This window comes from Silurus aristotelis (assembly GCF_946808225.1).
Source record: "Silurus aristotelis genome assembly, chromosome: 2".
Lineage (NCBI taxonomy): Eukaryota > Metazoa > Chordata > Actinopteri > Siluriformes > Siluridae > Silurus > Silurus aristotelis.
The window spans coordinates 33,502,465-33,527,130 of NC_139575.1; the positions used below are offsets into that span (position 1 = coordinate 33,502,465).

Consider the following 24,666-nt stretch of genomic DNA (forward strand, 5'->3'; position numbering starts at 1 on the left):
AACTAGTCCAATATTTGACTGTAGATCAAAACATTGTTGGTCAGACCGCCACATACCACTGTCTTTGGCCAATCAGAAACAAGATCCAACACTAACAAAAAATAATCATTTTGTGAAACAGGACGTGTTCCTTTAACCTAATCTGTGCTTGAATACCACTTTATGAATAACTAGAATATTACAAATAGAAAGTGTAGCCTTTCAATTGAAATGTGTTGATATTTTGCACTACTCGCTATAATGTCTGCTTTAAAAAAATCTTTTTTTATTTTTTTATCTATTTACAGTTACATGTTAACTCATAGTGGTAGCTCAGTGGTTAAGATTACTGATTGGAAAGTGGTGAGTTTAAATCCCAACAATATGCCACTGCAGTGCTCTTGAGCAAGGTGCTTACCCCTAAACTTCTCAGTTGTATAAATGAAATACTTTAAGCAGTGGCAGAGGCAGGGATCCCCAGGGGCCTGCTGTTAATCTGGAGTGGCACAAACTATCATTTATTTTATGCAAAAGTATTGTAGGTGTTGCAGGAATTAAAATTTGACATACAATTTACACTGTTCAGGCATAACATTATGATCATCTGCCTAAAATTGACTGGTCTGTGGCTACACAGCCCCCATACGCAACAAACTTCGATGCATTGTGTATTCTGACACCTTTTATTCATAGCGAGCATTAACTTATTTAGCAGTTTGAGCTACAGGAGCTCTTCTGTTGTATCGGACTGCAGGAGCTCCCCACATGCATCAGTAAGCCTTGGCCACCCATGACCCTGTTACCAGTTCACCACTGTTCCTTCCTTGAACCTCTTTTGATAGATACTGACCACTGCAGACCGGGAAAATTCCACAAGAGCTGCAGTTTTGGACCCAGTTGTCTAGCCATCACATTTTGGCCCATTTCAAACTCCTTAAAAAATAGAAGACCTAAAAAAAGAATAGAATGTCAAACTTTTAGGACAAAATGTTCACTTGCTGCCTAATATATCCCACTTACTAGTAGGTGCCACGATGAAGAGTTAATCAGTGTTATTCACTTTCACCACTCATAATGTCATAATGTTATGCGTGATTGGTGTATAGTCATAATTTTTTTTAACTTTGTGATTCCCGGTGAGTGATGGGTGACATAATAGGGTTAGACATAATAGACATAATAGACGTGTACCTAGGTCAATATTTGAGAAATAATTTTCTGGAAAAGGTTTTCTGCCAAATGCTATAAATATAATAGTTTGTGAAAAGTCTACAAAATAAGATTCTGTGATCATTTATGATCTAGCTGCTAGAAACTGCTTTTCACTCACTGTCCTCTCCTTTGTCTCTCTATAAAATACTATTTGTTACATAGAAACTGGTACAAACCCTTCTGACTATTACAAAATACTAACAATGGAGACAAAAACTCGACATCTAAAAGAAAAGGAACTATTTTAACAGTTACACACTTGGCTGCATCTCTATAAATTAGTGTTTTATCCAAATGAAACAAGGACAACTGTTGCAAAAAAAAAAGGATTGAATATCGTTATATTCTGCTGTATATATTCTTCTGTACGCTTTCACCTTTTACCGTATAGTAACACCCCCATACACAAGTCTTACTGATTATTTTTAAAAGTACCCTTCAGATCATCAAGCTGTCAACTGATTTCAGCTGGAAGAAAAAGAGCACGACATCAGAGAGCGAACGAGCGAGTGTGTGCGAGAAAGTCCTTTGACCTCATTCTGACCAGTTTGAAATCTCTCTCTCCAGAGATTATTCTCCTCTTTGGAGAGCAAAAAGAGAGTGGGAGATAGGGAGAAGTACTTTGAGGTTAGACGAGTCGTATCGCGAGATGGAAGCTCGTGTCAGCTTTTTTTTCTTTCTTTCTTTTTTTTTGTTGCAGCTTTGGAGAAGCACCATGTTTCTAAACACTTCTGAGAGTAAGGTGGTGTGGAGACAAAAAGACAGAAAGATAGAGAGAGAGGGAGAGAAAAAAAATTGAGAGACAACAAAGCCAGGCAATGGGTCCTGAGCAAACCTCTGAGAAGCTAGCTGCAAACATATTCCCTCTGAAATTATGACGTACCAACATGCTAGATGTGTTTCTTTCTTTCCTTTTTTGTCTTTTAATCTCAATATAAATCTGATGCATCCGTCGGGTGGAAGACAAACAGAAAATAAATATTTTAAGAATGAAGGAACAAAGCAACTACAGAGAACAATCTGTAACTATACAGAACAGCGATGGTAAAGTTACGACTTGGTTGGGGTGATGCTAAGGGGCAGGGTTATCACCTCGCTTTTCTTAATGTCTTCAAATACGTTGATATTCTCACTATACCATACTGTTGTTTGAAATATGAACAAAAGAACTCAATGAGAATGTCCGACACCGCGGGTTACATTCGCGAACAAAACAATGTATGGACAAATAGATGTAAAAGGCCAATAACCTCTCTTATCATGCACCAATGAATAGCAGAGAGCAGATAACGGACAGACTATTGTCTTTCTTGCAATATGTAGGCAATAGGCAATAGGCAAAATCTAATTGAAGTGTATTCGTACAAAAAAATGAGCCAGAAACGCATTCACGCTACATCAGGTTATTGTAAATGAGATAATGCCAGCCATTGTGGGCAGGAAAGAGCAAAATTGTCTGCTCTGTTTAGGTGGATGGGGTGTCACCTAAATTCCGGATGTCTGTAAGGTGATTCATGTGGACCAGGAAGTTGCAAAGCTGAAGTCTGAGGCTGTTCAGCTAATTTAGCAGCAAATTTAACAGATTTGATGTCTGGCTTCGTATTGTGGAGCTAAACTTTTGACAACAATTGACCAGTGGTGAGAAATGGCTAACTGAATCAATCCACCTCTTAATATCATCATTATGATGCCCCGGCTATAGAACCCATTAAAACTATACAAAAACACAGACAGGTTAGCTCATGCAGTGAAAATGAATGTCATTTCAACAATTTCATGAACAGAATTCAAGTCTCCTTTCACTTCACCACATCATCTCTGAAACATATACTTCAGAAAGAGCTATGAAAAGCTATGAATTAAAGAGAATATACTATTGGGGGCATTTAATACTGTACATTTTCATGGACATTTTTTTTATTAAAATGTGTTTAGGCCAGCAGAGGAGGCCTTCCTGGCCCTAAACATGCTAGTATACTTTGTAAACATGCTAGTATAGTATACTATATAGTATGCTAGTATACTTGTCATAATAAGTGAATCAAATAAAATTAGTCTCACCCAGCTACATTCTTTAAAGAGTTATAAGCATTATAATAGAGATTGTGGAGATGATAAAAGATCAAAGATCACGGAAAAAAAGGATCAAGCAGAATGGCTTTGGCTGTTAGTGCTTTGAAATGAATTTGGTACGTAATAGCAAAGGTATTGTATTTTGAGGAATTAGCATTGGAGTGTTTATCTGTTAGCACCTCAAGTGATGGGTTTATACAGAGGGTGTGAAATGTTTGTGATGTCCGTGTGAGAGGAAGAAAGAGAGAATAAATGAGACAACCAATTAGAGAGATAGAGAGAGTGATAGAGCGTTATGATCTAAAACACATTCCACATCAGGACACTATGTTATATCATTTAAAATATTTAATATTTTTTGTTAATGTTGCTGGTACAATTAAACCGCGAGCAGGTCATATAAGTGCCACAGTCTGTTAAAGCCACTGTATAAGTGAAAGCTGAAAGGGACTACAATTAACAAGTCACTGATATTTCTGAAATGTATTTCTACAGTTTATTAAACATTTGTGATTATTCTAAAAAACGACTATAAGTTGAACATAAGCGTTTGCATTCATATTCTGCCACAGAGTAGACTATAGAGTGCTAGCATGAAAAGAATACAAAAGATTTTAATAAAACAAATCTAAAGTCTTATTTATGCACATAACAAAAATTATGCTAAATTATATGCTGCTAGTGAGAGGAGTGGATATTAATTATCCAGAATTCCCTGCAGTTTATGAGGTTAGAAAGCTAATGTTGTGGTTAGCAATGCAAATCTTGTGTGCTCAGTGGGTTGTGTTCATGTAACACTGCACGGGAAATGGGTGATAAATGAGCACAACTAGTTGCTTTTAATAAAATCTATCCTATCTTTGTGAACAAAACAATATTCATAAATAATTTTTCCATTCCATAATGCTAGGTTATAAGTTAGCTAGTTTTAGCGAGTACTAGCTAAAGCTCGACATTGCGTTTGTTAACCTAAAGCATGGCTTTATCATTTATTATGTCTGATTACAGATTTCTTGTGTCACCTTAAAATTGTTTCTACCTCTAGGAAAGACAGTTAAAGGTTTTTAGTGGGACCTGTAGTAGTTTTTGAAAAATAAAAATAAAACAGTTTTGCATCTATGTTAAAAAAATCAAGTGTCCATTAAGTATTTTGAACAAGATTATCTTTCCAAAGACCTTCTAATGCTAAGGTCACTATGTGCGCTAGAGTTCCTGAACACAAAAGAGTAAGCAGAGCAGGAAGACTCTCAATGAAATAATGTCTCCTGACTGGAATTTTAATTGGAGAAGAAAAAAAGGAGTCCTAGCGATTCCTGACAAGGGCCAGTGCTTTACTTTCTCCCCTCCGCCTCCTTTTCTCACCTAAAGCTGGAGATATGCTCCACTTGTCTCACTCTCTACTCTGTTGTCTCACTCACCTCCTCCTTTCTCTCCTTCTGTCCCTCTTCCTGTCCGAGCTGGAGGGGGTCATTAGATTACTGTAATTACCGTGATAAGAAGCATCGGTCAAAGAGAAAAGAGGAGGAAGTCGGGATGCTCAACTCTGTGTGTGTGTGTGTGTGTGTGTGTGTGTGTGTGTGTGTGTGTGCTTGTGTGTGTTTGTTTTTCCTTATGAAAGAGAGGCATGGCGATTAAAAAAACAAAAAAACAAAACTGTTTGTGCACCATCAATCTGGCAACTCTGTGTTTTAGTAGGTATTCTGGCTACTGCTCCAGCACTAGGATGTACATCTACATTTAAACAATCTTGGAATCCCTGAGTTACTGATTAATATGAAAGTGCTATGCATTATGAACTCAGGAGTCCTAATAATTGATCATACATATTGTCTAGATGTTTCTAGAAGTAGCCTGAATGTAAAACACTCTTGCATCTGTAATGTTGTGAGAATGGTAATTAGTACAATCCTTAAAGTAGATCTCTTTCTACAGTTCTGATTCTAGACATGTCATTCTATTGGATCCTCCTTGAACTTACAAGGTAGAATCTAGAATAATACATAACTAAGAATTTCTGATCCTTTAAGTGTCCTTTTTTTTTTTAAAAGAATTCTAGGAACTCGTAGTACTGAATTTCCAAGAACTGCCCTACCTCTTCAAATATTTTGCTTCTAAATATGAACCTTGAAATGTTCTGCTTCAGTTGTCCTTGTTTAATAGTTATAATTTTCTAGATCTGTCCTGCTTCTAGAGTTCCCACACTTCTAAACACTCCCTCTTCTAAAAGAACCATGCTTGACGAAGTATTCTGCTTGTGGAACTTCCGTGCCTCCAGAACTTTCTTTGCACAGTACATCACTTGTTTCTGCCCTTTGTCAAGAACTTTCCTACTCCTACAAGTGCCTTGTTTCTAATATGGTTGGTTTGATGAATGTCCTGATTCTAGAACTGCTTCCACTTCTAGAACCTACCTGCTTTTAAAACAGCCATCCTTCTAAAACTATTTTACTTCTACAAGGAAAGCTCAATTTTATCTCATCCAATTTGTATAATATTTCAATTGTTTCTTTTTTTTATGCTCATTGGTTCTTCACATTCTTCCTGGTTCTTGTCTACTCCAAATTTTTTACTCCTGTGATGTTTTTAGTTTTCACATATACCTTCAGTGATCCCGACCGCCTAATCTCCAAGCCTTTGCCATGCTTTCTTTTTTTTTCTTCTTCTTCTATTCCTGTTAGTACTAACACCTGAATGCAGTCGCTCTTCTATGAGCTTTCACTTCAGGCAGCACATTTTCTAAATTTCCCGACACGTTGGCAAGCTTCCATAAAGAGTGCATTAAATAATAAACAAAACAGGTTCTAGGAACATATGCTAAGAAACAGCACTGCATGAATGAGTGTAAGTACCCAGAAACAGGTCCCGTCTGTTCTGTATTACATTTAAAACAGAATATGTGATTTATATTCAGGGACACTGGCACTCGTGAAAAGATAATAAGCAACAATTAGCATATTTCAACCGTGGAGTCTTTATCTGTATTCATTACCAGACATCTGACTCATCCAACAAAATAAACGAGTCTTGTTCTTAAAAAAAAAAAAGAAAAGAAATAAAAAACCACACAAACTTATTCTGAAATCATGGTAAACACAGAAAACCAAGTATGTACAGCAGTCTCAATTGATGCCTTGCTGAGTGTACAATAAGAGGTCAGGTCACATTTGCACTCACCCATCCCAGCAGACACGACTTCTGAATTATCCATCTTCTCCTGACTGCTTATGGTCTTCTTAAGACACACTGCCTGCCGAGAGCAGAAGCACTTTAGTATTCCAATGAACATACAGTATGTATTCTTACCCTTGTTCTTGACCCTAGTCAATCAGCCAAGTCGTTTCTTTTGCTATGTGACTAAAATACCCCATATTGCCTTATGTCTGTGAACACCTGACTATATTCAGTTCAATTCAACTTTATTTCTACAGTGCTTTTACATTGAGAGAGATGTTATGAAGATAAAATGTATTGTAAGTTAAGTGCCTATAAGTTTATCCCTAATGAGCGAGCCAGTGGGGAACTCTCTGAGCAGGTATAAGGAAGAAAGGAGAGGAACCAGACTCAAAAGGGAAAATCATTTGGGTAGCACAGATTGTCCATTCATTATATGTAATATGTCTTTCCCAAACTCTTGCTACAAAGTTGGATACACACAACTGTATAGGATGTCTATCTATAATTATGGCATTTGGGTTTTCTTTCACCAGCTGAACCCAAATCAGTATATAGTACCATTTACAGTACACAGTAGTACAGTATATAGTAGTTTGGACGCACCTTGTCCTTTAGTGGTTATTCTTTATTTTTATTATTTTCAACATTGTACATTAATACTTTGAATAGACCTTTACTTTAAAAGAACATGAATGGAATTATGTAGTAAACAAAAAAAGTGTTAAACAACACAGAACATGTTTTATATTTTAGATTGTCTGAACTGTGATTGTCTGAATTACTTTAAGAAATGAAGGTCAGTCAATTCAAACAAACTCAAAAACTTTAAATGTATCCCCAAATGCAGTCCCCAAAACCATCAAACGCTATGATGAAACAGGCTCTCATGAGGACTTTCCCAGGATCAAGAGCTGTAGTGAAAACAATTAACAATTATTTGCAATTCTTCAGTAATATTTGACTATAATTTCTTTTGCAATTATCTGGAACAACTGGAGTCCTGTGTTCACCTTCGGATTTTTGGTTATAGATGATAATGTCTTGGGAAGTTGGAAATGATGTGGATAGAAGTTCACTTTCAACCATTACGCTGTCTCTTCAAATAGGAGTACCAGGTTTTGATCCCCTCATTCATTTTTAACAGGAAGCAAACCCGAAACAAAAGTATACAGTTGCTAAGGGAAAGCATGACTACAGTTGTGAACAAAGACGTCCTGGTTTTAGAAAAATCTAACTCTGCATGTCTAGGTCAAACTACTACTACAAAAATTTGTGAATGTCCTAAATGGTTAACTTGTCTATAGTCACAAGTATGTATATCTGTTTTTAATGTATTGCACATCAGTATCTGTATTTGGCTTCTTGTTGAATCCTAAAAATTTATATTCATTATTTAAAAAAGGACAGAACTGTGGCAATAACTAAAGGAGGCTATCTACCAAACATCAGTGGCTGGATCAGAAGGACCTTATCTCGCTCCAAGGGGGTAAACATCGAGGCAAAACACTGTATTCATTTGTCATCATTAGTTTATTACCTGGTGCAGTAGTTACAGAAAGTAAAGAATGTGCCATGTCTAATTACTAGAGTACTTATTTGTCACTTCATGAATAATTACTTAAGGAGTGTCTCTTTTGTATTGTATTTTATTACACTAATTAAGCTGTACAGTAATAACAAATAAATAGTGACCTAGGTGTGTAAGATGTGTGCGAATTAAATGCCTGCACGTTAAAATGGACAGTCTGTGGTGTAATTGGAGATTTCCTGGAAGGAGAGCAGGGTGGCGTTTGCCAGAACTTGCCGGCACCTTAAAAAAAAAAAAAAACAAGAAGCAGGATCTACTCTGTCAAAGGAATTCCAGAGGCAGTAGTTGATCCTCCTCGCTTTCATGGCACCTTTTCACCCCACGGCACAGGAAATACCATTCTACCTGTTCTTCCAAACCAGTCCTCCCCCTATTCATTACAATTCTGGTTTTGTGAAGGGGCATGTAAGATTACGAGAGATGGCATCCGTGTTTGGCTCTCAGTTTCTCCTGGCACACTCCCATTTGGAAAGCCATTCTATAACCTCCCAGCAACCATCCCTCTCTCTTTCTCAATCTGCACACTCTGTAACTCATAGACTCTCACCTTCCCAGTTCTTTCTCATTTCTCGTTCAGGTAAAATTTAATCGGCACCTGTAAGTGTGGCTCAGTCTTTCATTTCAACACTAAAGGGTGAGAGGAGCAGGTGGGTCAGTAGGTGCAAATGCTGATTTAATGCCCATTCACCCTTTGGTGAGCCAGCCAGGATGACATCATCAAGATCAAGTACAGGATATGAGGCTGACAAAAAAAGTCAATAATTAATCAGGGTCAAAGGCTTTAATATTAGAACAGAAACTTGATTAAAGTTTTAATGTGGACCATGATTAAGGTTGGCAAAGAAGATATGCTTATAATTAAATAGTTAAAGGTAGGAAATACTAAAATAGTTAAAAATAGTTATAAATGTAGTGCAGTTACTAGTGCAAGTCATTTCCAATTACTGTTTGATTGTTTTGTATGCTAAATATATTTTAATGTGTAATATACAGTGTACTCAAAGTATTTATAGCGCTTCACTTTTTCCACATTTTGTTGTTACAGCCTTATTCCCAAATTAAATAAATTCATTATTTTCATCAAAATTCGACAAATAATCCACCATAATGACAATGTTAAAGAAGTTTGTTTGAAATCTTTGTAAATTATAAAAAAACAAAAATCATATGTAGATAAGTACAGTTTTCAAAGCCTTTGCCATAACACTCAAAATTGAGCTCAGGTGCATCTTGATTGGAGTCCTCCTGTGGTAAATTCAGTTGATTTGACATGATTTGTAAAGACACACACGTGTCTATATGAGGTCTCAGAGTAAACATTGCATGTCAGAGCACAAACAGAGCTGCGAAGTCCAAGTAATTTAATGTAGACCTCTGAGACAGGATTGTATTAAGGCACAGATCTGAGGAAGGGTACAGAAAAAATTCTGCAGCACTGCAGTCCCAATGAGCACAGTGGCCTCCATCATCCGTAAATGGGAGACGTTTGGAACCACCAGGACTCTTCCTAGAGTGGGCCACCCAAACTGAGTGATCGGAAGAGAAGGGCCTTAGTCAGGAAGGTGACCAAGAACCCAAAGGTCATTCTGAAAGAGCTCCAGCATTTCTCTGTGGAGAGAGAAGAAACTTCCAGAAGAACAACATCTCAGCAGCACTCCACTAATCAGGCCTGTATGGTAGAGTGACCAGACGGAAGCCACTCCTCATTGAAAGGCACATGACAGCCTGCCTGGAGTTGCCATGAAGCACCTGAAGGACTGTTAGACCATGCGAAACAAAGATTGAACTTCTCAGACTGAATGCCAAATGTCATTTTTGGAGGAAACCAGTCAACACTCATCACCTGACCACTACCATCCTACCATCCATGAAGGCAACATCATGCTGTATGGATTATTTTCAGCGACAGGAACTGCGAGACAAGTCAGTATCGAAGGAAAAGGTGAATGCAGCAATATTAGGAAACATTTTTGATGAAAACGTGCTCCAGAGCGCTCTGGACCTCAGACTGTGGCGACAGTTCATCTTCCAACAGGACAACGACCCTTAGCACACAGCCAAGGAGTGGCTACAGGATGACTCTGTCCTTGAGTGGCCCAACCAGAGCCCAGACTGAAACCCAACTGAAAATAGCTGTGCACTGACACTCCCCATCCAACCTAAAGGAGCTTAAGAGGTTTTGCAAAGAAGAATGGGAGAAACTGCCCAAAAATAGGTGTGCCAAGCATGTAGCATCAAACTCCAAACTCCTGTAATTGGTGTAAAAAAATTTTAAATTATTATTATTATTTTTTATCAAATGTGCAAAGATTTTGAAGAAAAGTATTTCAATATAATCATAGTGTACTGTTTGTAGAATTTTGATGAAAATAATGAATTTAATCCATTTTGGAATCAGGCTGCAACATAGCAAATTGTGGAAAAAGTCCAGAGGCACTGTAAGTTGTATTAAATTACTTTACAGCTTAATGTAAAGAGATGGAGATCACTCCACTGGAGATTATCAAGAACACAAAATTCCTTGGTGTCTACCTTGTGGCAAACCTCAGCTGGTCCTCTCAACACCTGCTTCATAACAAAGAAAACCCAGCAGAGAAAGCTTTTGTTAAATACAGCATGTTAGTGCTTTAAAGATGGATGTTACGAAGATGTATGTAAATATACGTATTGATTTATATTGATAAGCATCACTATGGATGCAAAATCAAAAAGTTTTAGATTTGCACTTCATACTTTACCAGTATATGTGCCTATGTCTATGGATTTTGAAGGTTTGCCTTTGTCCAGGGGCACGAAAAATAAAAGAGAATCAATAACTCTGTGTGCTGGAAAGAGAAAGACTTTTCTATTTGTGTAATATAAAGCCAATTACAGTTCTAACCCAGCCAGTATCTCTTCTCTGTGCATCGGACCCAGATCTGCAAAGATGCTGATAAAAGACCGAACTACATAACTTTTGAAGCGAGCCCACAAAAGACAGTATTTTTCAAACGGCTCTGCAAGTTGAAAGCCTTCGCAGGTTGTATTTGATATACGGCTCTTTCAGTAGCGATTTGAAGGAGCCACTCGTAGTCAAGCAAAAAAGAATTCAGATCCTTAGAAGTTGCAGTCAAAAGCTTCTCCAAGCTTTTTTTTTTTATTCTCCGACAATATACATCTCGACTTTCTCAGGAGTGGAAACTGTAACAAAAAAAAAAAAAACAGACAAAAAAAAAAAACACCAAAAAAACAAAAACAACTTTTCTTTCAAAGTGTTTCAGAACAAAGCATTACAATCTTGGTTAGGTTGCTAAAAAAGCTGCAGAAGTTTTGGACAAACCCAGTAAGAAAAAAAGGCTTAGAGATTCCCAGAGACAAACTAACTGTCTGTGTGTGTGTGTGTGTGTGTGTGTGTGTGTGTGTGTGTGTGTGTGTGTGTGTGTGTGTGTATGTAAACCAAGGTCCTATTTTGCTGCCCTTGCAGTGTTGCTTTCCAGCAGATGAAGAGATCAAACACAAGACAAAAAAAAATCACCAATTTCCCCATCAAACAGTCATTTCCCAAAAACGTTCAACTCCGGCGTGTCGCTTTCATTTCCAAATGGGCCCGCGAATCTGCGACAGCGCTTCTGCTCAAAGCGATCAAAACCTGCATTCGTCGGTGTGCGAGAGGCAAATCTGACAAAGAAATGTTCACCGATTCATAGCTTTTTGCAGAGTCTTAGTAATGAATTAATGATGCATGGCCTTTAATGTTAACAAAGAGAATGGAAGACACTTTGAGAACACCGAACCATCAAGTGTCTTTTCTTTTTCTTTTTCCCACTGTGATGCTGATTGATGGGACCATTCAAATGGAGCACACCTACTCGCTCTTCACACATTTCTCACAGAAAAAAAAGTTTGCGTTTAAAAAATTCAAACCGCTTCATCTTTTACACTGAGCTACACAGGCCTAGTTTTTTTTCTTCCTGATAAAGCAGAAAGCTTTCTGTATTTACTACAAAAGTGCCTCCTCACATGAAAAAGCCCTGACAGCGTATCATCTATACAAAGCACTCGTGGCCACGGTTTTAAGTTTTGCAAACTTTTTGACAGCTGTCAGCTGAGAATAAAAACTGGCACACTGTGTTAATAATATGAGCTCTCTCTAGAAAGGCAACTTGTTAAGGTGCGACTTTGTTATCGAAACCTGTACCAGGCGACCAAACCTTCATCCATTACTTAAATCGAGTGGTTTTGAATTATAAGGAATTTTTTAAGCAACAAAGTAATGGAAACCCAGTTCTACTGGCTGACATGAAGCTCGACGAGTTGCTCCGAAAGCCTGTGCTGTTCATCTGAAAGTTATTTACATTGTAAATAAAGTCTAGGCAACTTCTCAGTTACTTAGAGGTTTGTCGTGTTCCAGGCTTCAACACATTTGCCGTTCCTCCCACTCTGAAGCCACGTTAGACCAAGAAAACCAAAGAATACACGAACCCTTACTGAAATGTCATGCATTCTCTGTGGCCAAATCTCAATTATCATTCCGTGCTTTGCGTGAGGGCACTAGGTAGGCGTAGTGTGTGAAGCAGGGCATTATTGCATAAACTAGGTATGAGCTCTGTTGGGCTGAAAGTAAGTAAAATAATCATAGGAGGCTACACAAGGGGTCAAAATAGAAGCAAGAGTGCAGGCAAAAAAGAAAAGCAGAAGGAAAACAATAAAACAAGAACTTATAATCTAAAAAAACACAAAAACACAATTCAGACTTTACAAAGACAAATATATAAGAACAAACAGAAAAAAAGGTGAACACAATTAGACAACAAACCAATAACAGGATAATAGCCTTAAGAAAGAGTTACAACACTATCCAACATGACACAAGCATCTTCATAACCTTTGGAACCACAATAAAGAGTAACACAGTGTAGATACAATAAAACTAAAACTTTTTTTAAAAGAAAACACAACCCACTATGTTTCAATGACAAATTTTGAAGAACTAACACTAATCAGGTGATCACAGTTGGGCAACAAACCAATGACACATGATTGGCAGAGAACAATAACCGATACAGCACAAGAATCTTCATCACAGTGGGAAAATGTGGTGGGCAAAGGATGAAGCAGAGCAACAAAAGTGTAAGTCCACTTCTTTTTAATTTAAGGTTCTGCATGATATTTATCCTGAGACCTATTTAATGCAAGAAAAGTATTATTACCATTATACCAAAGACGACAACTTGTTGGAATGAATCATTTAAAGTATTTTGTTCTTGTCATGGCTGTTAATGTGAAGTGAATTTATGTTTGTAAATTCACTTCTACTGGGATCATTGAGGACCTGCAGGTAAGAAAAAAAACGTCATCAAGGAGTCAAAGAGGGGATGTTTTTAAGAACATGTGAGAGGTAACATGACACACCTAGGAAAAATAACACTTTACATTCATTTTCTACTATGGACTAATCTTTATATTTTAGCCATATATTTAAAAAAAAAAAAAGATCTCCAGTTTCAATTGAGTTTAGATGCTCACTGTGCCGCTCTGACTTAACTTCAGATGATGTAATAAAATCCTTTACAGATGTCTCTCTCTCTCTCTCTCTCTCTCTCTCTCTCTCTCTCTCTCTCTCTCTCTCTCTCTCTCTCTCTCTCTCTCTCTCTCAGATACAGATATGCTAATGAAGAACACGTTTAAGAAAGTCAAAAAGAGCATTTCGGCTCATGGACACATCTTTTCTGGTTTAGCCCTCAGAGAACAACAAAAACAACAACAACAACAAAAAAAACCACTCATAATGCTACTTTTCATTACAAAAAAAGTGCTTCAAAGTGTTTTCTCATTGGGAAGTTACACTCCTAATTACCCCAACTTTTTTTTTTTTTTTTTTTTTTTTACGTATTTCAGTAGCTTAAGCTTAAGATCTTTACAAGTAAAAAAAGAAAAAGATACATAAACCTACATCATTAAGACAACAAAAACAAGTCTTCCTCTTCAAAAATGGCCTGGAGGGGAAGATTATCTACATCTATGAATTACTCTGTCGTTTTTCTTTTTTTTTTTTGACTGCTCCTCGCTCACCGCCTGTAATCTTATTAAAGTAAGCATGTTAAAAGTCGACTCTTTTGTTTGTCGCAGATCCGGTTCAGCTTTTGGTGCTCCCCTCAGGGCAGTTTAGTTTTCTTTGAAGTAAAATATTTGGGTGTCTGTGGCTCTCAGTGAGGGTTTCATCCCACATACCATGCAGCCGCATTACAGAGTGTGTTTATGACTAGCATTGCACTTCCCCATGGCACACATGCCTTTGGAACTGAAGCAGAAAAAAAGCCCCACAGCTGCTGTAGGACAATGTTCTGAGTTTACAGAGACATTAATCACGTAACGTTTGTAGTAGTGAATGCTGATGTGTCCCAATGACTTCAGAAAGACGAGACACCTTTATCAATCGACCGTGCCGATATATTCATATATATATTACACTGATGTATAAAATGTATATATACACATTATATATAGGTTTACATTGCCAATATGCCTGTATATTGATTGGTGTAAAAGCAAATACTTTGATGCAGTATGCAGCCATGTTGGAGGAACTGGAAAAGAAATGGGAGTTGAGAAGAATACCCTAAGTTTATGAGCAGGAAATGAAAGTTGGGAGCGAAGAGGTGTGGTAATGGTTGGCGTTTGGGAATTACAAGTTGTGACTTTGACTTGAATGCTGTGTTAGAAAAGCTGCGATCGCAGTGCCTTTTGAGTGGCAATTTCCAAGTTGTGATGAAGCTGAAAACACAGCATGTGTATTATGGTCTAGAAGTGTAAATGCTAATGCATTCTAAAGACTAGACGCAAGCAGAAAGTAACTCTTTACTATATGAATGGACTTGATTGGAATGATAAGTTTTTACTAGTAAATAAGCAATGCTGCTTTGTGGTACAATGTGAAACTTAAAAATATGGACCTTGTAAATTTCCAAATTGTATCATGCCACAAACTGCTGCATAAGCGTACATTTTTCTGTCCCAGGCCTCTGCCAACAGTTTTGAAGGAACATGTAGTGAACCGTAATCATCATGAAATTGGACCATTAGTGGTCATTGGAGATGCATAAGAAATAAATATGTGTCAGGTACATACAACTTTGTATCATAAACTTATTTATATCATAATGTCAAAACCTTGGTACCAGTACTCTAAATTTGATTTATTAAACCCTGTTTACACCCCCTGTATGACCTACGAACACCCGACTTACGAATTTTTGGACATACAGACACGGCCTCGGCCACTTAAAAAAAATGCGGGAAAAAAAAAAAAAACTAAGAAAATCTAAATATATTTAAAAAAACTTGCAAAATCTTGACTTGACTTGACTTGATTTGACTTGACGTGCTATTCAGATTTGACAATGCGGCAAACAGAGGGAGAAGAAGAAGAACACCTGGCAGGCATGCATTGTAGGACCGAGACTCGTAAGGCTTCTCTCTTCTCAACTTACGAATAATCGACTTACGAACACATTTACGGTGCCTATTTATTTCATAAGCCGGGACTACCTGTATTTAGTGCTTTTAATTAGATGCTAATAGTCGGTCTGAACAGAGATATTTGTACAGCCATTGTTAAAAATAAATGTAATTGTTGGCAAATAACCAATAATTTTATTATTGCATTAAAGAAATTTGAAATTGCATTATATTGAATCATCAGCTGCCAAAGAGTCTTTCGTAGTGGAAGTAGATGCACACTCCTACTGAGAAAGTTGTGTATTGAACATACCAGCAAGATACGTCCTGCTACTTTTGACTGAACACTGGGGGAAAAAAAATCCTCAGGAGCTGAAAAGAAGACACAATGCAATTTCTCTCGAAACTATAGGATACAATATCACCTCTATTATCCCCCAATCCCCTCAGGAGAATTTCCATGTTCCTGGTATTAACAAATCCACCTTTAGCCACAGGAATGTCTGTAATGTTCACCACACAGCTTTCTGTATGACTACCAGTAATGAAGGAAGACATAGATCAGGTTGAGAAAGGCTCTGGGTTTCCGTTTTTTTCTCCTGCCCCCAGGGCTCGACCTGGCAGATTTCCTAGAGGTCATTCTTGCATGTTTACAAATGGGAAACGCCTCAATCCTACGCACCTGACACAGACACCTTTTTTTTCAGGTAAACCATTACAACATTTCATATACTTGTTTTTGCATACTGTTTAATTTTTTACAACAGCCACATTTGTGTGACAGACATTAACACAAATACACGTTACATTTGCTAGGCGGTTAACAGAATAAGCGTTTTATGTGTTCGCATGAGACTCCATGCCTGACTGATTAGAATTTTTTTGGAACCACTAAATGCTAAAACAGAGTTGAGTATTGAGAAAACCAAAGCTCTTCATTGTTCCGCTACTGATACCACTGGTGTTAAAGGCCACAATCTCTCACATGACAGACCAACAATGTAAAATGGATTCTTCTGATGCCTGACGTCAGTCCACTCCTCGCAAAATAACATAGGTCAGAGGGCGAGGCAGTGTACGCCTGTGCCTTTAAAATACTTTCTTTCATCCTGTGACATGTTGTAGTAGCGCTACCTTCATGGTGCCTTGCAAATAATTTTCTCTAACTTACCACATAGACACATTCAATGTGTGAAGTCTGTAAAAACATAGATGCCTCATCGAAATCAGATCTTTTGTTTGCTCTGTCAGAGCATGTAAAGCCTGTGTAAAAGCAATTTTACAATTTCAGTCCTAAGTGTCTATTAATTATGTTCTACTATAATGACCTTCAAACATCAACAAAAGTAGAAATTACATTGAGTAGCTTGGGAACTAGCTAGTAGGCAAGGCTAATGTTAGCAGCAAGCTAACCAGCAGACAATAGCAAGTAGTGTTAGCAACAAGAAACCAGCAATTTCTAACTCAAATAATAATGATATTGAAAAAAATAATAATATGATTACTTTGTCAAAAAGTATTATTTTGGTCAGTCATAGAAAGAGGTCAACCAATATAGGATTTTATGTTTTATGTTATAATTTTAAGATGATTCAACCGAAACTGATAGCTAGGATCGTACTTGCTGATAACCGGTTAATCAACCGATAGATGGATACTGGATGAAAAAACAAAAAACAAACATAAAACTCCATGTAAAATAGTACTGCACTTTTTTTTTTTACAAAAATTACTAAATAATGAAAAAAGTGCTAAATGAAATACATATGAATATATAAATTATATAAATAAATATTCATTCATTCATTCATTTTCTCCCGCTTATCCGTAATTCAGGTCGCGGGGGCAGCAGTCTAAGCAGGCCCCCGCCTTCGACTGCTGCCCAATCCTCACAGCACCGTCCCTTACGGTCCCTCTTGCAGGTGGTGAGCCCACAGGAAGGCGGCCCCACGTCACTCCGACGCCACGGACCTTGATATTTCCCTCTAAATAATAAATTATAAATTATAATTAATAAGTATATCACTATCCGTTGGAGACTACTACAAAACGACTACAAAAGTGATAAGGGAGAGGAGATAGCTAGGAAGGTACTTGGTGTGACATCTGACAAGAGAAACGAAGACAAAGAGACATGGTCTTGGAATGAGGAAAGTAGGCAGGAGTACAAGGAGATGTGGCAGCAGGTGAAGAGGGATGTGGCAAAAGCAAAAGAAAAGACATATGAGGAGCTGTATAAGAAGTTGGACACTAAAGAAGGAGAAAAGGATTTGTAGTGATTAGCGAGGCAGAGGGTGAGCTGGGAAGGATTGCTACAAGTTCACTCAATAAAGGATACAGACAGAAATGTGTTGACTAGTCAGAAGAGTGTGTTGAGATGGTTGAAGGAGCATTTTGAGCAGCTGATGAATAAGGAAAATGAGAGAGAGAGAGAAGGTTGGAATGTGGAGATGGTGAAGCAGGAAGTGGATAGGATTAGTACCGAGGAAGTGAGCGCAGCGATTAAGAGGATAGATAGTGGAAAGTCGGTAAGACCAGATGACATACCGGTAGAAGCATGGAGATGTTTAGGAGAGATGGCAGTGGAGTTTTTAACCAGATTGTTTAACAAGATTTTTGAAGGTGAGAGGATGCCTGAGGAATGGAGTTGTTCGCTGGTAGCGATTTTTAAGAATAAGGGAGATGTGCAGACCTACAGTAACTACAGTGGAATAAAGTTGATCAGCCACACCATGAAGTTATGGAAAAGATTAGTGGAAGCCAGGCTGAGAAAGAGGTGACCATCTGTGAGAAACAGTATGGTTTCATGCCGAGGAAGAGCACCAAAGAGGAGAAGTATAGAGAAGGTCAGAAGGAGTTGCATTGTGTGTTTGTGGATTTAGAAAAAGCGTACAACAGGGTGCCGAGAGAGGAGTTGTGGTATTGTATGAGGAAGTCAGGTGCGTCAGAGAAGTATGTGAGGGTGGTGCAGGACATGTATGAGGACAGTGTGAAAGCAGTGAAGTGTGCAGTAGGAACAACAGACTGGTTAAAGGTGGAGGTGGGACTGCATCAAGGATCGGCTCTGAGCCCTTTCCTGTTTGCAGTGGTGATAAACAGATTGACTGACGATGTCAGACAGGAGTCTCTATGGACTATGATGTTTGTGGATGATATTGAGATTAATGGTGAGAGTAGGGAGCAGGTTGAGAAGAGCCTGGAGAGGTGGAGGTACATGCTGGAAAAACAGTAAATGAAAGTCAGTAGGAGTAAGACAGATGTGTCTTGAATGTGTGTGAATGATAGAGAAGGCAGTGGAGTGGTGCGGTTGCTTGGAGAAGAGGTGGTAAAGGTGGAAGAGTTTAGGTACCTGGGGTCAATGGTGCAAAGTAATGGAGAGTGTGTTAGAGAAGTGAAGAAAAGAATGCAGGCAGGGTGGAGTGGTTGGAGAAGAGTGGCAGGCGTAATCTGTGATTGAAGGGTATCTGCAAGAGTGAAAGGGAAAGTTTATAGGACTGTGGTGGGACCTGCTATGTTGTATGGTTTAGAGACAGTGGCATTGAGTAAAAGACAGAAGGTGGAGCTGGAGGTAGCAGAGCTGAAGATGCTGAGATTTTCATTGAGATTGACGAGGATGGACAGGATTAGAAACAAGTTTATTAGAGGGACAGCGCATGTAGGAAGTTTTGGAGACAAAGTGAGTGAGGCGCGATTGAGATGGTTTGGTCATGTGCAGAGAAGGAACATGGGGTGTATCAGTAGGAGAATGCTGAGGATGGAGCCACCAGGAAGGAGAAAAAGAGGAAAGCCAAGAAGGAGGTTTATGGATGTGGTGAGGGAAGACATGCAGGTAGTTGGTTTGAAAGAGGCAGCTATAGAGGACAGAGTGGTATGGAGATGGATGATCCACTGTGGCGACCCCTAACGGGAGCAGCCAAAAGAAGAAGAAGAAGAAGATAACTCTCTGTGCTCACACCGTGCAGTCTCATGTTTGTTGCAGGTGATCCGCCTCTAGAGGACAGAAAGGGACGGCGCTCTGAAAACTATCGGAATGGACTTTTGCTGCTAGCTGATAGTTCTAGCAATCAACTATTGGTGCCAATTATTCGGCAAAACCAAAAAACTGTTTGACCTTTAGTCATAGATGTATTCTAGTCCTGTGTTCAGAAATGGTTTTATCTAAAGCCAATACTGCTATAAACTAATTTAAAAGTAGAGAAGGGACACATTACATTGTTCACAGTGCGTGTGTGGCTATATTGATCTGACGTCACTCCATAAGTGAAGAAAGCATTAATTGAGAATACAACTTCTAGATCATTTTCAATTTCATGTTGATGGTATGTTTTTCTAGCATGCTAACTAGGGGGCACAGCTTTTTCTCTCTATTGTTTTTGGAAATACTACATTTAGCAATGTAGAAACTGCTGTTTTTCTTTGCTGTATGATACTTCTGCAATTCATCCAAATCTAATGTTCCAGGCTAACTATTTGATATGACTTCTGTAAATAGCTGGTATACATTCAGACCTCCACCACTCCTTGAACATAGACCTCTGATGTGGTTTAGGACAGAATATGACTGTGTTACTGTAACCTAAATAACAAGAGCGAAACTTAACCATGTTGCTGTATACTGTAACACTACAGTGGCAGCCATTTTGGCCAGACAGATCATATTCTTCTTTTTCTCTCATAGTAAAATGCTAATTTAAGAATATGTGTATTTACAAAATGTCTGAGCTTGTGTTTACAAGAAAAGTTTTGGATAAGAAAAAAGCCGTCTAAGATTAATAACCTGTAAAAGCAAGCACTGCGCACAAAACATAGCTGAGGAACTTTTGTAAAATCTGTAAATTGTGTATGTGAACATTCCTTTAAAAGTTTACCGTGCAAACACAAAATGATACTGTTTACTGGTTTGGGGGGAAAAAAACCCTTCCTATGTCAGTTATCAGGAGGAAGAAATACCCATTTTGTTACTCTCTATTGAAGCGCTTATTCTGTGCCTTCCTATATTTAAAATTTCAATATCCATGAAGCGAAAGCGAATCAATCTCAGCGTTCTCATTTTTAGCTGTATTGTGACTGTCTCAGCAGGAATAACGTCAGGTCTGTCCTTTGAAGTCCTTTGAGCATTGAGAAAATCTTTAAGCAGCAGAAAAAAGATGGATCCTTTCTCTCATTTTTCCCCCTGTCTGGCACTACTTCATACGGAGTGCGAGGGGAAAAAAAGAAGTGGTTTAAGAAATGTGGTTTTTCCGTGCTAAGCCGTCCATCAAGCGAAAAATGGCTTTCTTTTTTTTTTTTTTCCATGTGGCGGATGGAGAGCTTTTGGTGAGAAAGGCTTTAACGGCAATGGCTCAAATTCAACAGATAAACTGCCAGACATACACACAAACTGCCAGACATACACACAAACACACACAGACATACAAAGTGCAAAGAAATGTACAGTACATTCACACACAGCTGTACAAACACCCTGCACCCTCACCTGAATGTTTTGAGAATTGTTGATCTCCCAGACTACCATAAACATTTAACATACAGTTCCTCTGTAGAAACCCCATGATCCACTAAATCATGGCTACATTCTTTTGGCAGAATTTATCTGTTGATTGGGTAAAGTATTATCTTAATGAATAATGGCAAAGGCAACATATGCTGAATCCAGAGAACCACAATCTTTTCAAAAAGCTGATTATCTACAAGAAAGTATTATCAGCTCTCTTCCGAATACAACAGCTCACAAACCTCACTGATTTGCTAGTGTCATTATGATTGACAAAAGAAAGAAAGTGACACCTCGTTCAGAAAATGCTGCAACAGATGACTCCACCTTTCTGCTGTCCTACATAGTCCTTTTTCTACGTGCTTCCCAGTTTCATCAAAAATCCATAAGATGAGATAGTTTGAGTTATAAATTATCACTCCTGCGATTTACTTACAATATACACTATATGGACAAAAGTTGGTGGACACCTGATGATAAGATTTGTATGTTGTTTTTTAGCAACCTATTCCACATTTAGTCCCCATTTGTTTTATTATAACCTCCACTCTTCTGGGAAGATGTTCGACTTGATTTTGGAGTGTGCTTGTGGAGAGTTGTGTTCATTCAGCCACCACAGCATTAGTAAAATCAGGTACTTGTGCAGGGTGAGGAGGCCTGAGGTGCAGTCAGTGCTTTAATTCATCCCAAAGGTGTTCAATAAAGTTGAGGTCAGAGCTCTATAGCAGACCACTGAAGATCTTCTTTGTAAACTATGCACAGGGGGCACTGTCATGCTGGATCAGGATTGGGTCTCCTTGTTTAATTAAGGGGAAAATAAAATGCCACTGCTTTCAAAGACATCATATATAAGTATGGGCCTCTGACTACGTGGGAACAGTTTAGGAAAGAAACCACATATGACTGGAAAAAAAAAATAAGGTGTTTCAATATTTTTGTCCATATAGTGTAGCTCATATGATATAGTTATCAGTTTTGGAGCACCTCCCAGCACAGGGGCTGTTTTTTTTCTTCCTGTTTCTCAAACCCCATATTCTCTAACATGTGCCTTAATATCTGCAAATAAGGGCTGTTTGAACAATCCTGACTGATGCCGATCTAGCAGCGTTTCTCCCAGGCAGAGCTGAAAAACAGAAAAAGTGCCTTTTCTTCAAACGGCAGAATGCATCACGCTCTCTTCTGCACGCAGCCTCACCTCAACCTCACGGTTAATGTATTCTGCATTGCACAACATTAAAGAGCCAATCAAACGGAGTGTGTCAGGGTTCCGGCGGCGTTGCGGAACGAAAAAGCCCTCCTACGGACCGAGCGCTGAGGAGGAATCATGTGTGCAAGTCCTACCCACAGGCAAAGTTATCCTTTCATGTGGCTAACCCGCACAGTAGCTGACAAATAAAAATAACTAGGGCTGATAAGGATGCGAAAGAAAGAAAAAAAAAGGTGCCTTTTGTGATAATAAAATACAAACTCCAGAGTTTATACATATCTCTGGTGCATATCGATTGGCTTGGAGTTCAAAGTGTATTAATAAATTTAATATGTGTAGAACCTTTTGAACACTGGATCTCTAAAATACTTGTCCCATCAACCTTTATTCTATTCCCATTGACCCAGCATGCACTGGATTATTTTGGTCTGTTTTCCTTATTTGGTCTTTCTACTTCCTGTTTGAGACGATAAAGTCTTTGCGTTTAAGTGATAGTTACAGTATATAGCTTCATGTTTTTCCTTGTGATTAGTGAATAGCAGAACTGTGTCCAAAGTGTTAATAATTTGTGTGACCACCACTGTTATTTAGCACTGCCTTAATCCTCCTGGGCATGGAATTCACCAGAGCTGCACAGGCTGTAGCTGGGATCCTCTTCCACTCCTCCATGGAGGTTAAACACGCGGTGCTTCAGCTCCACTTCAGCTTGAGGATGCCCCACGGGTTTACTTCTGGAGAAATACTTAGCTACTCCATTACCTTTACCTTCAGCATGGCAGTTGTCATCTTGGCGGTGTGTTTGGCCCAGTTCGGCCCAGTTTCTGAAGGAAGGGCATCATGTTTTGCTTCCGAATGTCACAGTACATGTTGGAATCCATGTTTCCCCTCACTGAAACATAGCTCACTAGTACCAGCAGCACTCATGCAGCCCTAGACCACAACACAATTATTTTGTTACTCCTCACTAGAGTGACATTAGACATGCTGGACACCATCTGAGCCAAACATGTGTGTTTCATCAAACCACAGGACATGGTTCTAGTACTTCATGCTCTTGGACAGGTTATCTTCAGGTTGTCTTGTGAGCCAGCTTCAGATGAGGCATCTTCCTTCTGGGAAGATCACCATGCAAATTGACTTGTTGCAATGTGCGGTTTATGGTCTTAGCACGGAGAGGTGGACCTTCCGCTTCTGGAACCTCTAAAGCACAGCACAAGAACTTAACTTCTTTGATCAATTCTTGTGAGGCCTGTTTTCTATAGGAACCCGTTATAGAAAACCTCTGTATGACCCTGGGCACTGTACTGTTACTGATCTTCTTTTAGCCTAGGCCATCTTTGTGGAGAGCAACAATGCTAATTTTTACATTCGTATGGTTCTGTCAAGTAGAAAAAACATGATGAATAGGACATGTGGCTTTGCATAGTTACACGATGCACAGCTGTACAGGGTGTACTCACTTTTTGTTCACAGTTATTTTGACAATAATTGGGCAGTAAATCTGTACTACTATACAAGCTGCATATTGACTACTCTAAAATATATTCAAGTTTTATTTCTACAGTATTGTCCCTTGAAAATATCTTTCTTAATGACTGCTGAAATGTGAGGGGTGTATTTACTAGTACTCATAGTACTGACTATACAAGTATTCACAGCCTTTGCTCAATACTTTGTTGAAGCTCCTTTGGCACCAATTAAAGACTCAAGTCTTTTTGAGTATGATGCTACAAGTTCGGCGCACCTATTTTTGGGTGGTTTCCCCTATTCTGCTTTGCAGAAGCTTTCAAGCTCCATCAGGATGGATAGGCAGTGTCGGTAAACAGCTATTTTTAGATCTCTCCAGAGATGTTCAATTGGGTTCAAATCTGGGCTCTGGCTGGGCCACTCAAGGACATTCACAGAGTCGTCCTGCAGCCACACCTTTGTTAACTTGGCTGTGTGCTCAGGGTTGTTGAGGTCCAGAGCACTCTGAGTTCCAGAGCGATCTGGAGCAGGTTTTCACCAAGGATGTCTCTGTACATTGCAGCATTCATCTTTCCCTCAATCCTGACTAATCCCCTAGTTCCTGCCACTGTGCTAATTTGGCCCTTCAGTGCTGCAGAGATTTTTTTATGTACCCTTCCCCAGATCTGTGCCTGTGGACTTCATGGCTTGGTTTGTGCTCTGACGTACTGTTAACTGTAGGACCTTATATAGACAGGTGTGTGCCTTTCCAAATCATCTCCAATCAACTGAATTTACCACAGGTGGACTCCAATCAAGTTGTGGAAACATCTCAACTGTGATCAGTAGAAACAGGATGCAACTGAGTTCAATTTTGAGTGTCATGGCAAAGGCTGTATATACTATATTTATGTACGTAATTTTATTTTGCGTTTTTTATTTGTAATAAATTTGTAAAAAACTTTTTTTCACGTTTTCATTATGAGGTATTGTGTGTAGAATTTTAAAGAAATTAAAGAATTGAATCCATTTTGGAAAAAGGCTATAGCATTACAA

At 38.6% G+C, this 24,666-nt stretch overlaps 1 protein-coding gene across 3 annotated transcripts in view; it reads right to left on the reverse strand.

Moving 5' to 3' along the window:
• The window catches only part of LOC310715701 (axin-2-like), a 91,134-nt gene that overhangs the window by 23,378 nt on the left and 43,090 nt on the right, over positions 1-24,666 (reverse strand). For 2 of the 3 annotated variants that reach the window (XM_083522327.1, XM_083522328.1), the window contains exon 4: positions 6,439-6,511. The gene's annotated coding sequence lies outside the window, so the exon portion shown is untranslated. Of the gene's footprint in view, positions 1-6,438; positions 6,512-8,573; positions 8,622-24,666 lie in introns of all 3 variants that reach the window. The other variant, XM_083522329.1, reaches the window with a different exon arrangement.